Here is a 17,237-nt window from a genome sequence, read left to right on the forward strand (position 1 = left end):
CCATGCCCAGCTAATTTTTGTGTTTTTTTAGTAGAGATGGGGTTTCACCATGTGGGCTAGGTTGGCCTTGAGCTCCTGATCTCAGGTGATCCGCCTGCCTCGGCCTTCCGGAATGCTGGGATTACAGGAGTGAGCCACCATACCTGGGCCTGGCAGCTTTAAGTCATAATATATACATCTCAATTATTTTTATGCTAACTTATTGGTTTCTTATATAAATTCCAAGGCATGTCTAATAGTATGTTATTGCAATCTGAGTCAGTTTGTTTTTTTCTGAGCAAACACAATTAGAAGGGCTTTAGATTAATTACAAGATTAAACAATTAGTGACTCCCAAAAACGTAGTGAAATGAAATGCGTAGAAATTGTTGATTCAGTATTCTAAATAAATCTACTCTTCAGGAATGTCCATGGCTTTGGCAGGATTCAAGGAACATGAAGATTATGGGGAAATTTTTTTAAGAGACTTAAAAAGGAACAAGAACACACCATATAAAACATAAGAAAGGAATCTAGTATTTTTGTCAGAAGCAAGTTTTCTCATGAAAATAGAAAAAATACACAATTTAATTTGCATGGTTTTTTTTGGTCAACTCTGGTTTATTTTGCTGGTTTTGGTTATTTATGTGCTTGAAAGGTTTGGCTGCTGGGTCTTGGACTAAGGCCTGGGAAACTCTAAACTTCATTGTCCTTGACTTGCCAAGTGGTGTAGGGAGAGTTGCTTCATCTTTCATATTTATGAATCCCTAGGATAAAAAGGAATATACCACTTACTTTTTTGAAAGTATTTGCGAGTTTTTATATGAAAAGCTGAACAATTCTTCAAACTATAGAGCAGCGGGGGAAAATTGAGTGGGGCTGAGGAGACAGATTATGCTGCCCACCTTCCATGGGATTCTGTTGGTCTCACTCTGTAGTTCTACCATTCAGGGCTGGTTTCCCTCGCTCGCTCCACTTGTGGCTTTGGGTCACTACTTTTTCTTCACACTCTCTCTTCCTTCTCCAGCTTCTTGGCTGACTCCTCTTCCTTGACCCAGACCTGAAATGCAAAGATTCTCTGAAGGTCTATCTCCACACCCTTCTCTTCTAGCATTATCCATATGCTTGTGCAGTCTTTTTCACACGCAATGTTCCTGCCATGTTTCCACATACCAGTCAGACATCTGTGTCTATGTGCCCCATAGGTACCTTAAACCCAGTGCCTCCAAAATGTAGCATATCTTCCAGTCCTCTACCAAAATGCTTCCCTTTCTGGACTCTTTGTGTTGATTAAAAGCTTCGCCTTCTCATAGTCAACAAAACTAGAAATGTGTTCATTTTCTTTGCCTCTCACATTTGATCAACTATGTGTTGTTAATACTATATCAAATGATTTAATCTCCTTCATTTCCCACATCTTATAAGTAGCCACATTCTGTTTAAACTATCTCTGAAATGTTCCCAGTGTCTCTCTTGTCCATTCTATCTTCTGCCCTTGTTCTGACCTCATCACCTGTTGCATCAGTCAGCTATCTGGCCTTCTTGCCTCCTTCTCTGTTCATTCCATCCTGCACACAGCTGCCAGAGTTGTTTTCTAAAATACAAATTTAACAATAATAATCTTTTGCTGAAAAACCAATGGCTTCTGCAGCAGAGGTCTGGCTCCAGCCTCATTTTCTGGCTACACTGCTTCTGCACCCCTTTCCACCCCCCATGTAATACATGTGTGCTCTATCCTGCACATCAAGCACACCATAAACTTTCATGGCCCCATGTTTGTTTGTCCTTCTGTAATGCCTTACCTGTCTTTTCTACTTGGTGAAATTACACCAATCCCTCAAGGTCCAGCTTTATTGAAAAGATATAATACACTATCCTTAGAATATAGTAGGACTCTAATCAATATTTTTTGGTAAGTTAATTAAAAAGAAAATACAAAAGCCTTATGGTATGAATAAAGGATGAGGTATTATTTTGTTAGCTGAGAAATATAACTGTGTCAAGTCTATATTGTCCAAGACCCCTACCTGCCATTTGTATGGTCTGCCTCAGGCAATCCTTCCTTAGTTCCTTTCTTAAAGAAAATTTTAGTAAAAAAAATATATATTTTTATTACAAAATATTACAATATATAATTGTATATTATAATGTATAATATATAATAACATATTTTTACTAAAAATGATACTGTAATGAATATATTTGATGGAATATTTTTGCAAGTATATCTGGAGTGTACCTTCTTTTTTTTTTGTTTGTTTCTGAGACAGAGTCTCATTCTGTCATCCAGGCTGGAATGCAGTGGCGTGATCTTGGCTTACTGCAATCTCTGCCTCCTGGGTTCAAGTGATTCTCCTGCCTCAGCCTCATGAGTGGCTAGGATTATAGGCATGCATCACCACACCCAGCTAATTTTTTGTATTTTTAGTAGATACAGGGTTTTCATGTTGACCAGACTGGTCTCAATCTCCCAGCCTCAAGTGATCTGCCTGCCTTGGCCTCCCAGAGTGTTGGGATTACAGGCGTGAGCCACTGCACCTGGTATATACACATTCCTTTTAAATTTAGGAAGCTAGCCCTTTATCTACAACATGGGTTGTAAACAATATTGCCAGTTTACCAATTGTCTTTGATTTTGTTCATTATTATATTTTATTGCATAGAAATTTAAAAATATTTGCAGCTAAATTTATTAATATTCATCATGCTTCTATGTTTTGTATCATTCTTTAAAAAGTCTTCTTCATTCTAAGATTATGAATAAATACACCCAGTTTTCTTTAGGCATTTTTCTAGTTTCTTTTTCAGGGTTTAAATCTTTGATCTTTATGAAATTTACTTTGGTATAAGAGTGAGATGAGATTTGTCTTAATTTTTTCCCCAAGTTGTTACTAGTTATACCAAATTGACTTATTGAATATGCTTTTCTTCACTAGTCTAAAATGTAGCTTTATACAAAATTTTATTTCATAGTTATGTATTTCTGGATTCTGTACAATTCAATTAGTGAAAACTTATGATGTCCCAAGCCAGTAGTTTAGGAGATTTCAGCGTTAAATCAGAGTTATTCTGGATCCAGATCTGTTAGCAGATATAAATTTCACAGTCACAAAATTCAGGTGAGCAAAGATGTAACTTTATTTCCCTACAACCCAGCTTAGTTTAGCTCTTGAGCCCCTATGGCCATTTTGTGGTAGAACTCTTTTTTTTTTTTTTTTTTTTTTGAGACGGAGTCTCGCTCTGTCGCCCAGGCTGGGGTGCAGTGGCCAGATCTCAGTTCACTACAAGCTCCGCCTCCCGGGTTCCCGCCATTCTCCTGCCTCAGCCTCCTGAGTAGCTGGGACTACAGGCGCCCGCCACCTCGCCCGGCTAGTTTTTTGTACTTTTTTTTAGTAGAGACGGGGTTTCACCGTGTTAGCCAGGATGGTCTCGATCTCCTGACCTCGTGATCCGCCCGTCTCGGCCTCCCAAAGTGCTGGGATTACAGGCTTGAGCCACCGCGCCCGGCCTGTGGTAGAACTCTTAATACAGCCAATTGAAGGTATCTCTGTGTCCCATGGGTGCTGTAAGACCTGGGGGTTGGGGATGAGGTAACTTTTCTCTCATCCAGGATTTGGTAAAGAGGGTGAATCTGGTTGATAGACATCTCTGTCTTCTGGCATCTATAAGATATAACTCCATCTGTCTGATCCTTCTCATTGTGCACCGGCATCCCATTATGTCCCGGCCATGGGCCTTCATGTGCTAGTTCCAGGCACCTGTGCCCTCCATCCCTATCTCAGGACCTCTCTTTGCTTTCCTGAACCCTTTTCAAGGGGGCCCTGGGAACTCCTGTCTGCTTTCCTGTACCACTGGAGGTGCTGAGTCTCGGTGAAGCTGTGCTCAGGCCGATCTACCAGGACATCTCTCAGACTTTGCCAGTTTTCAGCTGTAGCCTAATGTTTGATATAGGCTTCTCCAAGAGGCTTTAGGTATCTCTGGGCTACATCCTGGGAAGGGAAGCAGAAGTTTACTATGCTCTCAGGTCCTCCCCAAAACTACCTTAGATTTCTTCTAGAGGCTTCACCCCAGCTCCATGGAGGCCCTTTTCTCAGGAATTCATATCAATTACTTGTTTTCTTGCTCTTTTTTCCCCATTATCTTCTTCCTCACAACTGTGAGATTTGCCTCTGTTCTAGGTAGGCAGCAGTGGCTGTGCTGAGAGGAAAGAAATGGCTTTTACATTACCCTGTGATCTTTCCAACTCCAGTGTTTATATTATAAACTTTTTGTTCAGACCTTTAGAAATTGAGCGGAGCTTTTGGAACCAAAACAATCGTTTGTCTCTAAACATTTTAGCTTTTAATATGATCATTTCTGTTACGAATATTGAGAGCCTATTTTGGTAGTCATGGCCAATAATTTGATTCTTTCTTCTTGCTGCATCAAGAAGAGTAATGGGCACAAAGAAGCCCTCGGGGAAGGATGCCTTGGAGGAGCCCGTGTTATCTCAAATGATTGTCTGCAACACTGAGTCCTTGATCTGGCTCCTAGACCCCTGTCTCTATCCTTGTGATCACTCTCTTGGTTTTGGGATCCATTTCAACTAGCTGCTGGTCCTCTTAGTTCCTTTCCTCTGCCCTTGTTTAGTCTCTGCTTTTTTTTCCGAATTATATTGTATGTGGTTTATTATTTGTTTTAAAATTGACAGATAACATTGTACTGTGGAATAGTTAAATCTAGCTAATTAACAAATGCATTACCTCACATAGTAATTATTTTTGTGGTAAGATCACATAACATCTACTCTCTCTATATTTTTCAAGAATGCAATATATTGTCATTAACTATAGTCACCATGCTGTACAATAGACCTCTTGAAGTTTCTTCCTCCTATCTAACGGTAATTATGTATCCTTTGACTGACATCTTCCCACATTCCGCTTTCCCCAACCACCCAAGCTGGTAACTACTTTACTACTCTCTACTTCTATAAGAGCAACTTTTTAAAATTCCATGTATGAGTGAGATCATGCAGTATGTCTTTCTGTGCCTGGCTTATTTCACTTAATATAACATCCTCCAGGTTCATCCATGTTGTGCAAATGGCAGGATTTCATTCTCTTGTATGGATGAATAGTATTTCATTGTGTATATATACACCACATTTTCCTTATCCCTTCATTTCATGGGTACTTAGATTGTTTCCATATCTTGGCTATTGTGAATAGTGCTGTGAAAAATGTGAGAATGCAAATAACTCTTCGACTTAACTGATTTTTTTTTTTTCATTTGGTTATGTAAACAGATGACCGGCTGATTACAATTCCTTTACATATATACTCAGTAGTGGAATTGCTGGATCATATGATTGTTATATTTTTAATTTTTTTGAGGAACCTACATATTGTTTTTCACAATTGCTGTACTAATTTACATTCTCACCACCAGTGTATAAGGATTCCCTTTCCTCCACATCCTCACCAGCACTTGCTATTTTTTTGTCTTTTTATTAATGGCCATTCTAACTGGGTGAGGTGATATCTCATTGTAGTTTTGATTTACACTTTCCTGGTGATTAGGTTTATATTTGCCTGGTGATTAGTAATGCAGAGTATTTTTTAGCAGCACCCCAGTGCTGCGCTGGTCTCTGGGGCATGTGCTTTGGATGCAACCCAGCACTGCATCAGCCTGCCTTAGGGCTCCCCCTAGTGCTGCAACGGCTATAGCGGTAACCAGCGTGGGAACCTTGCCTATCAAGTAGCCCTGAATCTCTGGACAGGCTTACTGCTGAAGGAAGTACTTGAACAACATCCCTTACTGCCTTTTGAAATGGGGTTCTGCCTAAGTTCCCTCACCACAAATCCCCCCAAGGATCACAGTCCTAGAATCTACCCTCTTTGGATGGGTCATCATTTTGATTGCAAAGCTGTCTACTTTCCAAACTTTTGCCTACTCTCTCTTCTGGGAGCCTCCTGATAGAGTTCTCTATATGTCTCCTGTTGCAGTTGCTGGATCTTTCCAGATCACCACACCACATCACCCAGCCACTCTGCCCAATGGGAGGGCAGACAGTGTTCCAGTGTGGGAGGAAGGGGTGTAAGATGCAGGTATTATGTGAGGAGGGCACCAAAGAGAGTTACTGCGAGAAAGTCCTCATGGTCAAAAGGTGGATTACCAAGAATAAAGCATCATAATGTCCAGTTGAGCCCAAGTTAGCTTAAAAGGTCTAGTCTTTGATTCTTTATGGATTATTGTTTTGATGTATGTCTTAGTTTGTTTATGCTGCTATAACATAATACCTCAGGCTGGGTAATTTATAAAGAACAGAAGTATATTTCTCACAGTTCTGGAGGCTGGGAAGTCCAAGATCAAGACGCTGACAGGTTCAGTGTCTGGGGAAGATATTTCTGCTTCCAAGGTGGCACACTGAATCCTGCTTCCTCCAGAGGGAATAAACAACATGGCAGAGCAACAGAAGACAGAGAACCCACTCTCTGAAGCCCTCTTAAAAGGGCCTTAATCCTATCCATGAGAGCTTTCCCCTTATAATTTAAACATCTTCAAAATGCCCCACCTCATGATACTATTACATTGGCAATTAAGTTTCAACATATGAATTTTAGAAGAAATGTTCAGACCATAGTGAAGTATTTCTGTAGTTAGTGGCTCATTTTTAGGACATTATCCTTTTCCTTCCCATTTAATCTCCTACTCCGAAATATTCTTCATGCCTAACTCTGAATATTTAGTCATTATAGGGATCTTAATATCAGGAGGTAACTACGGTCGTGGTTTTTTTGTGCCATGAGAAGCTTGATCTTTTTCTCTGGCCCTGTGTAAATGGCTGGGGGTTTAAAAAGCCATTTTCTCTGACCAGTTGTTTATGCTTGTTCTCCTATTTGCCATTCAGTAAGTAAATGGCCTTTAACACAGGCGTTTTGATTTTCAAACCATAATTAGGAAAGAACGCACTTCATGTGGGGGCTGAAGATTACAGGGAAATTGCACCATCTTCTTCCCTAGTACAGCAATATGTTGCTAAACCAGCAAGATCAACTAGTTGCAATTTCTCCAAACCAACATTATTTTCTTTTCAGAATCTTACCTAAAAGTGAGATTCACCAAGAAAGTTTTGTGTTTTTGAGCAAGTCTAGGTTTTAATTTTTTTTGACTCATCTGCTTCATTAATTGAAAACAAGACAAAACAAACGTGGAGTAGAAGCTTTAAGCAAGTGTGTTCTAACATGCAAAGACTATGGAACCCACCTGAGTCCCACTTGGATCATTTCAAATGGCTCTATATTTTTTGTGTTCCCAATTAAACTTCCTAGAATGTTCTCGCAAGAAACTCACATTGATAAACTTTTTGAGTAATCCAGGAACTCTTAGAACCTGATAAAGTTAAGGAATTTGGCAGGAACGTTTCAGACATGAGGAAGATTTCTCTGCAGGGTATGTTTGCCTATTAATTGGATAATTGGATAGTATCCCTGTCCTAACTATGAAGAAGTTGGTCTCCGACTTGGAGAAAGACTGAAGAGTGGCCATTACTCACTGATGATTTTGGTGGGAGGAAAGTAACAGCTTGTGGACTGTTAATTTTGTCATCATAACAAACTGGATACCCTGAAAAACCTCGCAATACAAAACACCTAGAAATGATGAGTCAAATATAATACGTAGTCTCTAAAATATTGAGCTCAAAGGAAACAGAAGAAACTCTCATACACCAGAAGTGGTGAGGTGATGCTTACACTAGTCCCCAGTCCTGCTTGAGGGATCCTGTTTGAGGGTATTTGGGGATCTTGGCAATCAAGAGGTTTGGGTTTCTGACATGCTGGTACAATAGGGAAGGCCCTAGCCTGTGCAAGGTGGGAAGGTAGAACCAAGGCTCTGCATAAATGGCTACGGCCCTCAAAACGCTATGCCACCAGAAAAAAGATGCTCAGGCAAAGGGGAATGACAAGCAAAGTTGTCTGCTTCCCCTGGCCTCTGGGTAGAAAAGAATTCAGATTCTGTGCATACATGGCTTTGAGGTTTAATTTATACAATCTGAGTCGTCAGAAACTCCAAGTCAAGATATTAACATGAAATTGTTCCAGTTTGATAGCACGTCCACCATCTGGCAGAACAATGAAAAAAAAAATCCTTTCCTGGCAGCCATGCAAGCTCACCAAGGGCTCCCTGCCATGCCCTCTCCCAAGATTCTCCATAAAATTAGTTGGTTGCTTCTTGCCCTGAGGCAGCCTAGTGAAGGCTGGGGTTTGGTGATCTCATGTTGTCGATGGGGAAAAAGGGAGTGATGGGGTGCATGAGGGCTTCTTAAGCCATAGTTCAAACATAGCGAGTGCGCCCTCTTCCTCTAAAAGGGCCAGATCCCTGGCCTCATCCTCTTCACAAAGAACTCCCTTGGGATCCCCAGGGGATCCAGGTTAGGGCAGAGCCCTAGGGCTCAGAGTGGGGAATCAGGAACTAACCTGGGCCCTAGCACTGTAAAAGTGACAGTTTGATCTCCCCACTGTCCTTCTTCCCCTGCCCACTAGGGACAAGGCTTCCAGAATGAGGGGACCACTGGGAAATTCTGCCTCTTGTTCAGATTAAGTTCTTCCTGCTGCAAGGCTCCAAGCCTCATTCTTCATTCCCAGATTTAGAATGGGGTGGAGGGCAGTTAATTTACAAAAAAATTACATAATATAATTATATGTAATATATATTATCAAAATAGCTCTCATAGCATAAATCTTATAGATAAACCTCACCAACATGAGCTTACAAACCAAAATTATGAACACATGAAAAAATAAGCTACTAAGAGTAAGAAATTAAAACAAATAAGAAGCAAATGTGGCTGGGCGCAGTGGCTGATGCCTGTGATCCTAGCACTTTGGGAGGCTGAGGTGGATGGGTCACTTGAGGTCAGGAGTTCAAGACCAGCCTGGCCAACATGATGAAACCCCGTCTCTACTAAAAAAGGAAAAATTAGCCGGACATGGTGGTACACGCCTGTAGCCCCAGCTACTTGGGAGGCTGAGGCAAGAGAATCACTTGAACCTAGGAGATGGAAGTTGTAGTGAGCCAAGAAGATACCATTGCACTCCAGCCTGCATGACAGAGAGAGATTCCATCTCGAAAAAAAGAAAAAAAAAAAAAAAAGGAGAAGAAGCAATGTGATTAGTGCTCCCCAAAAGTTCAGAAAATGAACATATTAAATGCAAGATATTTTAAGTAATTAAAACAGTAAAATATGGATTAAACAGTAAGAGAAAGGAATAAGATACTATCAAAATTACCCAGAATATTACAAACAGGAATCAAGTAAAAATTCTAGAAATGGAAATATAACCACTGAAATGAAACCTCAGTGTATGGGACAAACAGCAGGGCACAGCTGGAGAAGGAATGAATGAATTGGGTGACAAATCTAAGGAGATTCTGTAGAATGTAGTACAAAGAGATGAAAAGGTGAAAATATGAAAGACAGGATAAAACATATGGAAGGTAAGATGTGTAGAAGGTATTTCATTCAATTCCTAGGTATTTTACCGAAAAGAACTGGAAATGTGTCACAAAGGAATTTGTACAATAATGTTTATGGTCATCTTACTAGCAATAGCCAAATACCAGAAACAATTAAAATGTCTATCTGCTGGAGAATGGATAAAGAAATTTTGGTATATTCATACAATGGAATTGTACTCAGCAGTAAAAAAGAATAAATTACTAAAATACATAGCCACCTGGATGAATCTCAAAAATGTTAAGTTGAGAGAAAGAAGCCAAACACACAAAAAATACATACTATATAATCCCATTTATGTGAAGTATTTTTATTTTTTTAATTTTGAGATGGAGTTTCGCTTTGGCCAGGGTGGTCTCAAATTCCTGACCTCAGGTGATCCACCTGCCTCAGCCTCTAAAGTGCTGGGATTACAGACATGAGCCACCGTGCCCAGCTTCATTCATGTGAACTTACAGAATAGGTCAGTCTAAACTATGTTGATTGCCTCTGGGGAGGGGCATGAGGAACTTTCTGGGATGAGCATAATATTCTATATTTTGTTTTGGGTATTGATATCTTTGGCTTATACAGTTGTCAAAACTCATGAACTGAACATATGTAATACGAAAATAATATTGTATGCAATACGAAAATTACATTGTATGTAAACTATACCTTCCACAAAAATTAAAAAGTGAAAAGTAAAACAAAGAATAGAAACTTGGCTGGCTCAGTGGCTCACACCTGTAATCCCAGCACTTTGGGAGGCCAAGGTGGGTGGATCGTTTGAGCCTAGGAGTTTGAGACTAGCTTGGGCAACATGGAGAAACCCCATCTCTACTAAAAATACAAAAATTAGTCATGTGGGCCGGGCACGCTGGCTCACGCCTGTAATCTCAGCACTTTGGGAGTCCGAGGCGGGTGGATCATGAGGTCAGGAGATGGGGACCATCCTGGCTAACACGGTGAAACCCCGTCTCTACTAAAAATGCAAAAAATTAGCCGGGCTTGGTGGCGGGCAACTGTAGTCCCAGCTACTCAGGAGGCTGAGGCAGGAGAATGGCGTGAACCCGGGAGGCGGAGCTTCCAGTGAGCCAAGATCTTGCCACTACACTCCAGCCTGGGCGACAGGGCGAGACTCTGTCTCAAAAAAAAAAAAAAAAAAAAAAAATTAGTCATGTGTGGTGTCATGTGTGCCTGTATTTCCAGCCACTCAGTGGCTGAGGCAGGAGAATCACCTGAGCCTTGGGAGGTTGAGGTTGCAGGGAGTCGTGACCGTGCCACTGCACTCCAGCCTGGGTGACAGAGTGTGACCCTGCCTCAAAAAAAAAAAAAAAAAAAAAAAGAAAAAAAAAAAGAGAAAAAGAAAAAAAAAAGGAAGAGAAACCAACTAAGGGAGGCATGCCTGGAAAATGTAAAGAGCTCCGTAAAAATTGATGTGAAAAAAGAAACAAAAGAAGAATGTGCTCTCTCTCTCTGTATATATACACAAGAATTTCAAAGGAAAGAAAATTTGTAGACCCAATAAATACACGGAAAGGGGAAAGTAGCAGTAATCAGAGGAATACAGACTAAAACACCACCACTTTGGCACCTATCAGATATAAAAAAAAATTAAGTCTGAACCGAGTCCAAAATGCTGACAACGATGTAAGCAATGGGCATTTTGATACACTGCAAGTGAGAGTTTAAATTGATACAATCATTTTAGGGAATAACCTGGCAAATATTTGGTAAAGATAAATTATGATCTAGCAATTCAACTCTCAAGTATACCCTAAGTCAGCAGTTCTTAAACTCTTTGGTCCCAGGAGCCTTTTAAACTTTAAAGCATTTTTGAGGATAACAAAGAGCTTTTGGCTATGTGAGTTGTTTCTATTGATATTTACCATATTAGAAAATAAAATTGAGAAATTAAAAATACATTCATTCAGTCTTTAAAAGGCAGTAAGAAACTGATTACATATTAACATGAATGACATATTTTTATAAACTAATTATATTTTCCAAAACAAAAATTTTAGTGAGAATAGTGCCATTATGTTACATTTCTGTAATTATGCTTGGCTTAATACAAGATAGTTGGATTCTGTTTCCACATTCAGTCTATTGTGGTATACTGTTTTGATTGAAGTCCATAAAGAAAATAAAGATACATACAAATATAGATTTGGAAAAGGGAAGAGAATTTTAATGGCCTTTTCAGATAGTTGTGGCAATTCTTCTTTGATACTTTACCCAAAACTAACAAGTGGTAGTTTCTTAAAAGCTTATTTGAACCCATATCAATGAGTTTTTCATACTCTGTTAAATTAAAATGCATAGTTTATATTATACTGTGAGTGGATTTTTTACCCATGAATAATTTTGTAACATTTTGCATCGGTCATTTGGAAATTATTGGTTTACTGAATTACATAGATTTTCAAAATGTTGATATAGTTACATTATACAATGTCAAAAATCACCACCCATATCATCAGAGAAATCATGAAATACTGAGAAGCTGTAAAGTATAAAAATCCAGGGTTGGATTCAAGTTTTCAAAATTTCTAATTTGTTTTGAAAGCTCAAATTTTATCATCAGCAACAATACAGTCAGCTTTCTTTGGAGTAGCAGGCTCACATCATTCACTTTTGAGAAAATGTCTGCCAAACCCCAAGAGTTTAATAATCACAGTCTCAGTCATCCTCTTAAAAATAATGTTTAGCGAAAAAAGTAGTAGTTCATCTTACAACTCAAACAATAACACAAATGCTTTTTCTTGAGATGACCATTGTACTTTGGCATGTAACAGAGTACTTTGTGCTTACTTCTTACTTTAATATACAAAATATTAAATAGATGACTCTGTAACAGTTGAAATTTAGTAAAATTAATATTCTTCAGTGATTTTTTAAAACCACCAGTGCATGATGGTGAAGAATACAATAATTACTAGTATTGCTGGATGCTGCTGCCTTGATTCCTGCTAAGATGCCAGCAGTTTACCTAATATTCCTTTTGCACCATCAATGCAAATGTTAACACAGTGAAAAAGATAAATGGTATCATTTTCTTCTTATGAAAATGGTTTTGACCTCATGAATTGCTTGAAAGAGTCTTGGGCCCATCAGGGGTCTGTGGACCATACTTTGAGAATTTTTGGCCAAAAAACCTTTTGACTTTGCACACAAAGAACCAGTATTTCCATAGCAACATTTTTTTTTTTTTTTTGCCATTGTAAAGATTAGAAAAAATCATCCTGTAGAAAGTGGATAAAAAATTGAATATTTGAACCTGAATCCAAAAGCCTAAAAACAATGGAATGATACAAAGGAATTATATACAGCACAGAAAGTCAATTAGACATAGATGCAAACATGAGATGTGAAAACAGAGAACGATTCATGCTGTATGACACTACATGAAGTTTAAATATCTGCAAAACATACTATGTATTTTTAAGGCATAAAAATAGGTGGTGTTATAGATATATATTGGAATAATTAACAAATTCAGGATGGTAGTTACCTGTGTGAGATAGGGAAGGAATTACATATGTGGAGGAGATACATAGAAGGCTTCAGATGCACATGTACTGCTTTATTTCATAAGCTGAGGGGTGGTTGTAGGAGGTTTATTGTATTATTTTCTACAACTCTTTCTATTCTGAAGAATTTCATAATAAAGAGCGACCTGTCTATAATCATATTCTTTCAAATACTTGCTTGTGAATTTAAACAGTCATATAGATAAACTATTAGTATTGAAACTTTGGCATATAGACATAAAGTCAGTGAATAACTTCACAGTAATGATGTAATTCTCCTTAATAACACACACACGCGCGTGCGCACACACACACGTGCACACACGCACACACACAAATTCTGCTTTAAAGGTCTCTTCGTTTTCGTTACGTGCAATGCCTACTAAAACTCACTGTTTAAATGAAACGATGCTCCCAAGGCATCCATTCTCAATTACAGAAAGCATCTCTTAATATCCCCTCTCAGTTGTAGGTCTGAGACTGTTGTGTCCTGCCTCCACAGTGTTCCAGATCATCAATTTAGCCTCTGGGTATTTTCAGCATTCTCTGCCGACAGAGCTTTGTGTGCATCTGCTATTTTATCTATTTATTATTTTTGAGACAAAGTCTCGCTCTGTTGCCCAGAGCTGGAGTGAAGTGGCACGATCTCGGCTCACTGCAACCTTTACCTCCTGGGTTCAAGCAATTCCCCTGCCTCAGCCTCCCGAGTAGTGGGATTACAGGCACCCACCACCACACCCGGCTAATTTTTTTTTTTTTTTTTTTTAAGAGACGGAGTCTCGCTCTGTCGCCCAGGCTGGAGTGCAGTGGCGCGATCTCCGCTCACTGCAAGCTCCGCCTCCCGAGTTCACGCCATTCTCCTGCCTCAGCCTCCTGAGTAGCTGGGACTACAGGCGCCCGCCACCACGCCCGGCTAATTTTTTTGTATTTTTAGTAGAGACGGAGTTTCACCGTGTTAGCCAGGATGGTCTCGATCTCCTGACCTCGTGATCCGCCCGCCTTGGCCTCTCAAAGTGCTAGGATTACAGGCGTGAGCCACCGTGTCCGGCCTAATTTTTGTAGTTTTAGTAGAGACAGGGTTTTGCCATGTTGGCCAGCCTGGTCTCAAACTCCTGACCTCAGGTGATCCACCCTCTTTGGCCTCCCAAAGATCTGGGATTACAGGCGTGAGCCACGGTGACTGGCCATGCTATTTAGTTTCATCTTCAGGAGGCTCTTTACCCTCTTAAACTTTGTATCTGAAGTGGCCATACTTTGTTCTGCTCCTGTCACTAGAACCCAGAAACCTCTGAACTTCCACATATTCCTCCTGAGCCTGTCCTTTCCAGTGGTTTGAAATTTAAAACAAACTGGCTGGACTTCAGCTTAGTTAATGGTGGCAGAGGACAAAATAGACATAATTTTCATAGTGATTTTTTCATTTTGTGGGACATCACATTTTTCACAGGGGCTTTTAGTTAAACAACAGAGACAAAAATGTCACAACCTCCCTAACTTCCTGCTTTTCTGAAACTGATATCTTGCATATAGAAATATATAAATAAATTATAGAGAATCCTGATTCTACTTGGATAAGCCTTGTTTGAAAGTTGAACAGTCTGTCCATTCCTCCACATTAAAATATATTCCTGACTCCATTGTGACTCACCACATGCTGTCTGTTTGGGTCACATGGTTCTGAGCACCCACCCCAATTACTTTTGTTTTTTTCTATATACTAGCATTGTGCTAGTGATTTTCACTGAGGAATGTTATTTTGAAACATTGTAACAATCAGTTTGTTTATAACAATCAGTCTGTTAACCCATTTTTTTTTTAATTCCTTGAGATTAGTTTAATCTTCTGTAGTGCCCTTTGGCCCATTCCCTGGCCCTCCTTACCCCTTCAAACTAGGTGGAAGGCATCCATTGCCTCAGAAAAAGGATGTTGAAAAGAAATTAGAAATAACAGTAAACTGTAAGTTTCAAAAATCTATTCTGAACTACTTTGAGAAAAGTAGGATTAAGTCTCAACGGTCAGGATTAAAAGTTTTTAATTTTTATTTTTAGAGAGGGGGTTCTGTTCTGTCACCCAGGCTAGGGTGCAGTGGTACAGTCATTGCTTACTGCAGCCTCAAACTCCTGGGCTCAAGTGATCCTCCTGCCTCAGCCTCCTGAGTAGCTGGAACTATAGGCGAGTGCCATTGTATCTGGCTAACAGAAGTCAAAATTTCGAGGTTAAAAATTCATAACTCTAGATGGGCATGGTGGCTTACATTTGTAATCCCAGCACTTTGGGAGGCCAAGGTGGGAGGGTTGCTTGAGGCCAGAAGTTTGAGGCTGTAGTTAGTTATAATTGTGCCACCTCACTCCAGCTTGGGCAACAGAGCAACACTGCCTCTAAAAAAAAAAAGATAAAAAATAAAAAATAAAAAATTCATAACTCTGAAGAACTAGAATATGAATCTTCTGACATAAATAATACATTTGGAAGAATACTTGTTGAGAAGAGAAACTAGAAAAAACAGAATAAATGGAGAATATTCTGAGTTTGACTGGATTTATCCTGAATCAATGAACATTGCTTTTTTTTGCTCCCAAGTGAAATGGGATCCAGCACTCAAGCAACAAATTAATTCAAACATAAGGAAATAAAGAAAATTATATTATTTGTATGTTTGAGTTTGTAACTAGGGTTTGCACCCTTACATATCCTTCTGAAACATGCTGTTGCTCTTATGGAGAGATATTGAAGCTGTTGTTACTATATTACCGTGTTCTCTTTGTAAGGCCCTAGAGGAAAAAAATTCTTGGGTCTCAGCGTTGGGAGAGCTTTTCTTCCTCTGGGCAACTGGTTTGTTTTTAGCCTGGGGAAACTCCGACTCATGAATTTGATTGAATACCTCTCTTAACTGGCTGCATGAAAGCATGGCATCAACTCTGAATGCTGTCTTTTGCTGGGGATGAGTTTCATCTACTTACCTTATCCCAGTGACTATTCTTCTTCCCACTTTGTTTTCCTTTTGCCTTTATATCTTTACTTACTCTCAATCTGGTTGGACTTCCTGGGAAGCAGACTCTGAGGCAGTGTTTAAGGCGTAGGAAGCTTATTAAGTAGCACCTCTGGGACCAACACCTGCAGGAGTGGAGAGGAATCAGTAAGGGGCAGGTGGAGAAACTGAGCTTCAATGTGGCCCCAACAATAGTCTCAACTGACCATGTGGAGAGCTCTGCAGGTAGAATGGTCCCTCAGGGTTCTCTCAACTTGGGCCTGAATGGCCAGGTCTTTACACTCTCCCATCAACCGTTCACTAGATGTCAGCTGCCCCAGGCATAACCTTGGCCAGGAGGCAGTCCTTGAGGGGAATGACAGCTGAAGGCTGTCTGCCAACAGCAGTCCCAGCAGCTGGGGCACCGGATCCTTCTCTGAGGGATGTTGGTGATGCATCAGTGCCCACCATACTTACTTTTAAAAATCTAGTATATATTTCTAAAAGAATTTGGAACAAAAACACCGATAAAGTAAGTGATTAAAGTTAAGTGGCTCTTGTTCTCATCCTTGCCCATTTATGTTGTCTCATGTTAAGTGTGATCCTGAGTCTTGGAAGACATCATTTCTCTTTTTGATTGTGAGAGTGTGAAAGGCGAGGTCTAAAATATAAGAAAATTATATTCCTCCTTCAACATCCAGCATATTATCAACTCTTCCATGGAGGTTTAGTTGACTCCCTAGGCAGAGCCAGAAGCCCCCTCCTCTGTCTCCATCATGTCCCAACATCACAGTGTTGTGATCTCTACACATCTGCTTCTCTCATGGACAAGACTTCCCTCAAACCTGACCCCCTTTGAATGCTCCCTTTATCATGAATGGCGCCACGGTTAATCCATGGGTGCCGGGATTCTGGAGACAGTTCCCATCAATCACTAAGTCCTGCAATTTGCATTTCTAAAATCTCTCTCTAACCCATTTCCAGTGCTGCTACTTTCTTTCAAGCTTTCGTTATACTTCTCGCCTGGACTATTGTAATAGCCTTCTATTTTTCTCTCAGTTTCTATTATTGCTTTCTCAGCAAACCATTTTCTACATAGCAGCTAGAACCATCTTATGGAATTGCAGATCTAATCATACCATCCCTGTTTTAAACCCAACAATAGCTCAATAGCTCTCCCACAAGCCTGCATGACTTCCCCGTCTCCCAGCCTCACCACCCTCATCCACCACACTAGCCTGTTTTGGTTCCTCTAATGTGCTGCATGTCTTTTCTC

At 39.9% G+C, this 17,237-nt stretch overlaps 1 protein-coding gene across 1 annotated transcript in view; it reads right to left on the reverse strand.

Moving 5' to 3' along the window:
• Positions 1–579: 579 nt before the first annotated feature.
• Positions 580–17,237, reverse strand: part of VEPH1 (ventricular zone expressed PH domain containing 1) — a 266,231-nt gene continuing 249,573 nt past the window's right edge. Inside the window, exons 15-17 of the transcript XR_012430819.1 lie at positions 16,017–16,107; positions 885–1,039; positions 580–746 (exon numbers count right to left, since the gene is read on the reverse strand). The gene's annotated coding sequence lies outside the window, so the exon portion shown is untranslated. The remainder of the gene's footprint in view (positions 747–884; positions 1,040–16,016; positions 16,108–17,237) is intronic.

Source organism: Macaca fascicularis, chromosome 2 (genome assembly GCF_037993035.2).
Source record: "Macaca fascicularis isolate 582-1 chromosome 2, T2T-MFA8v1.1".
Classification (NCBI taxonomy): Eukaryota; Metazoa; Chordata; class Mammalia; order Primates; family Cercopithecidae; genus Macaca; species Macaca fascicularis.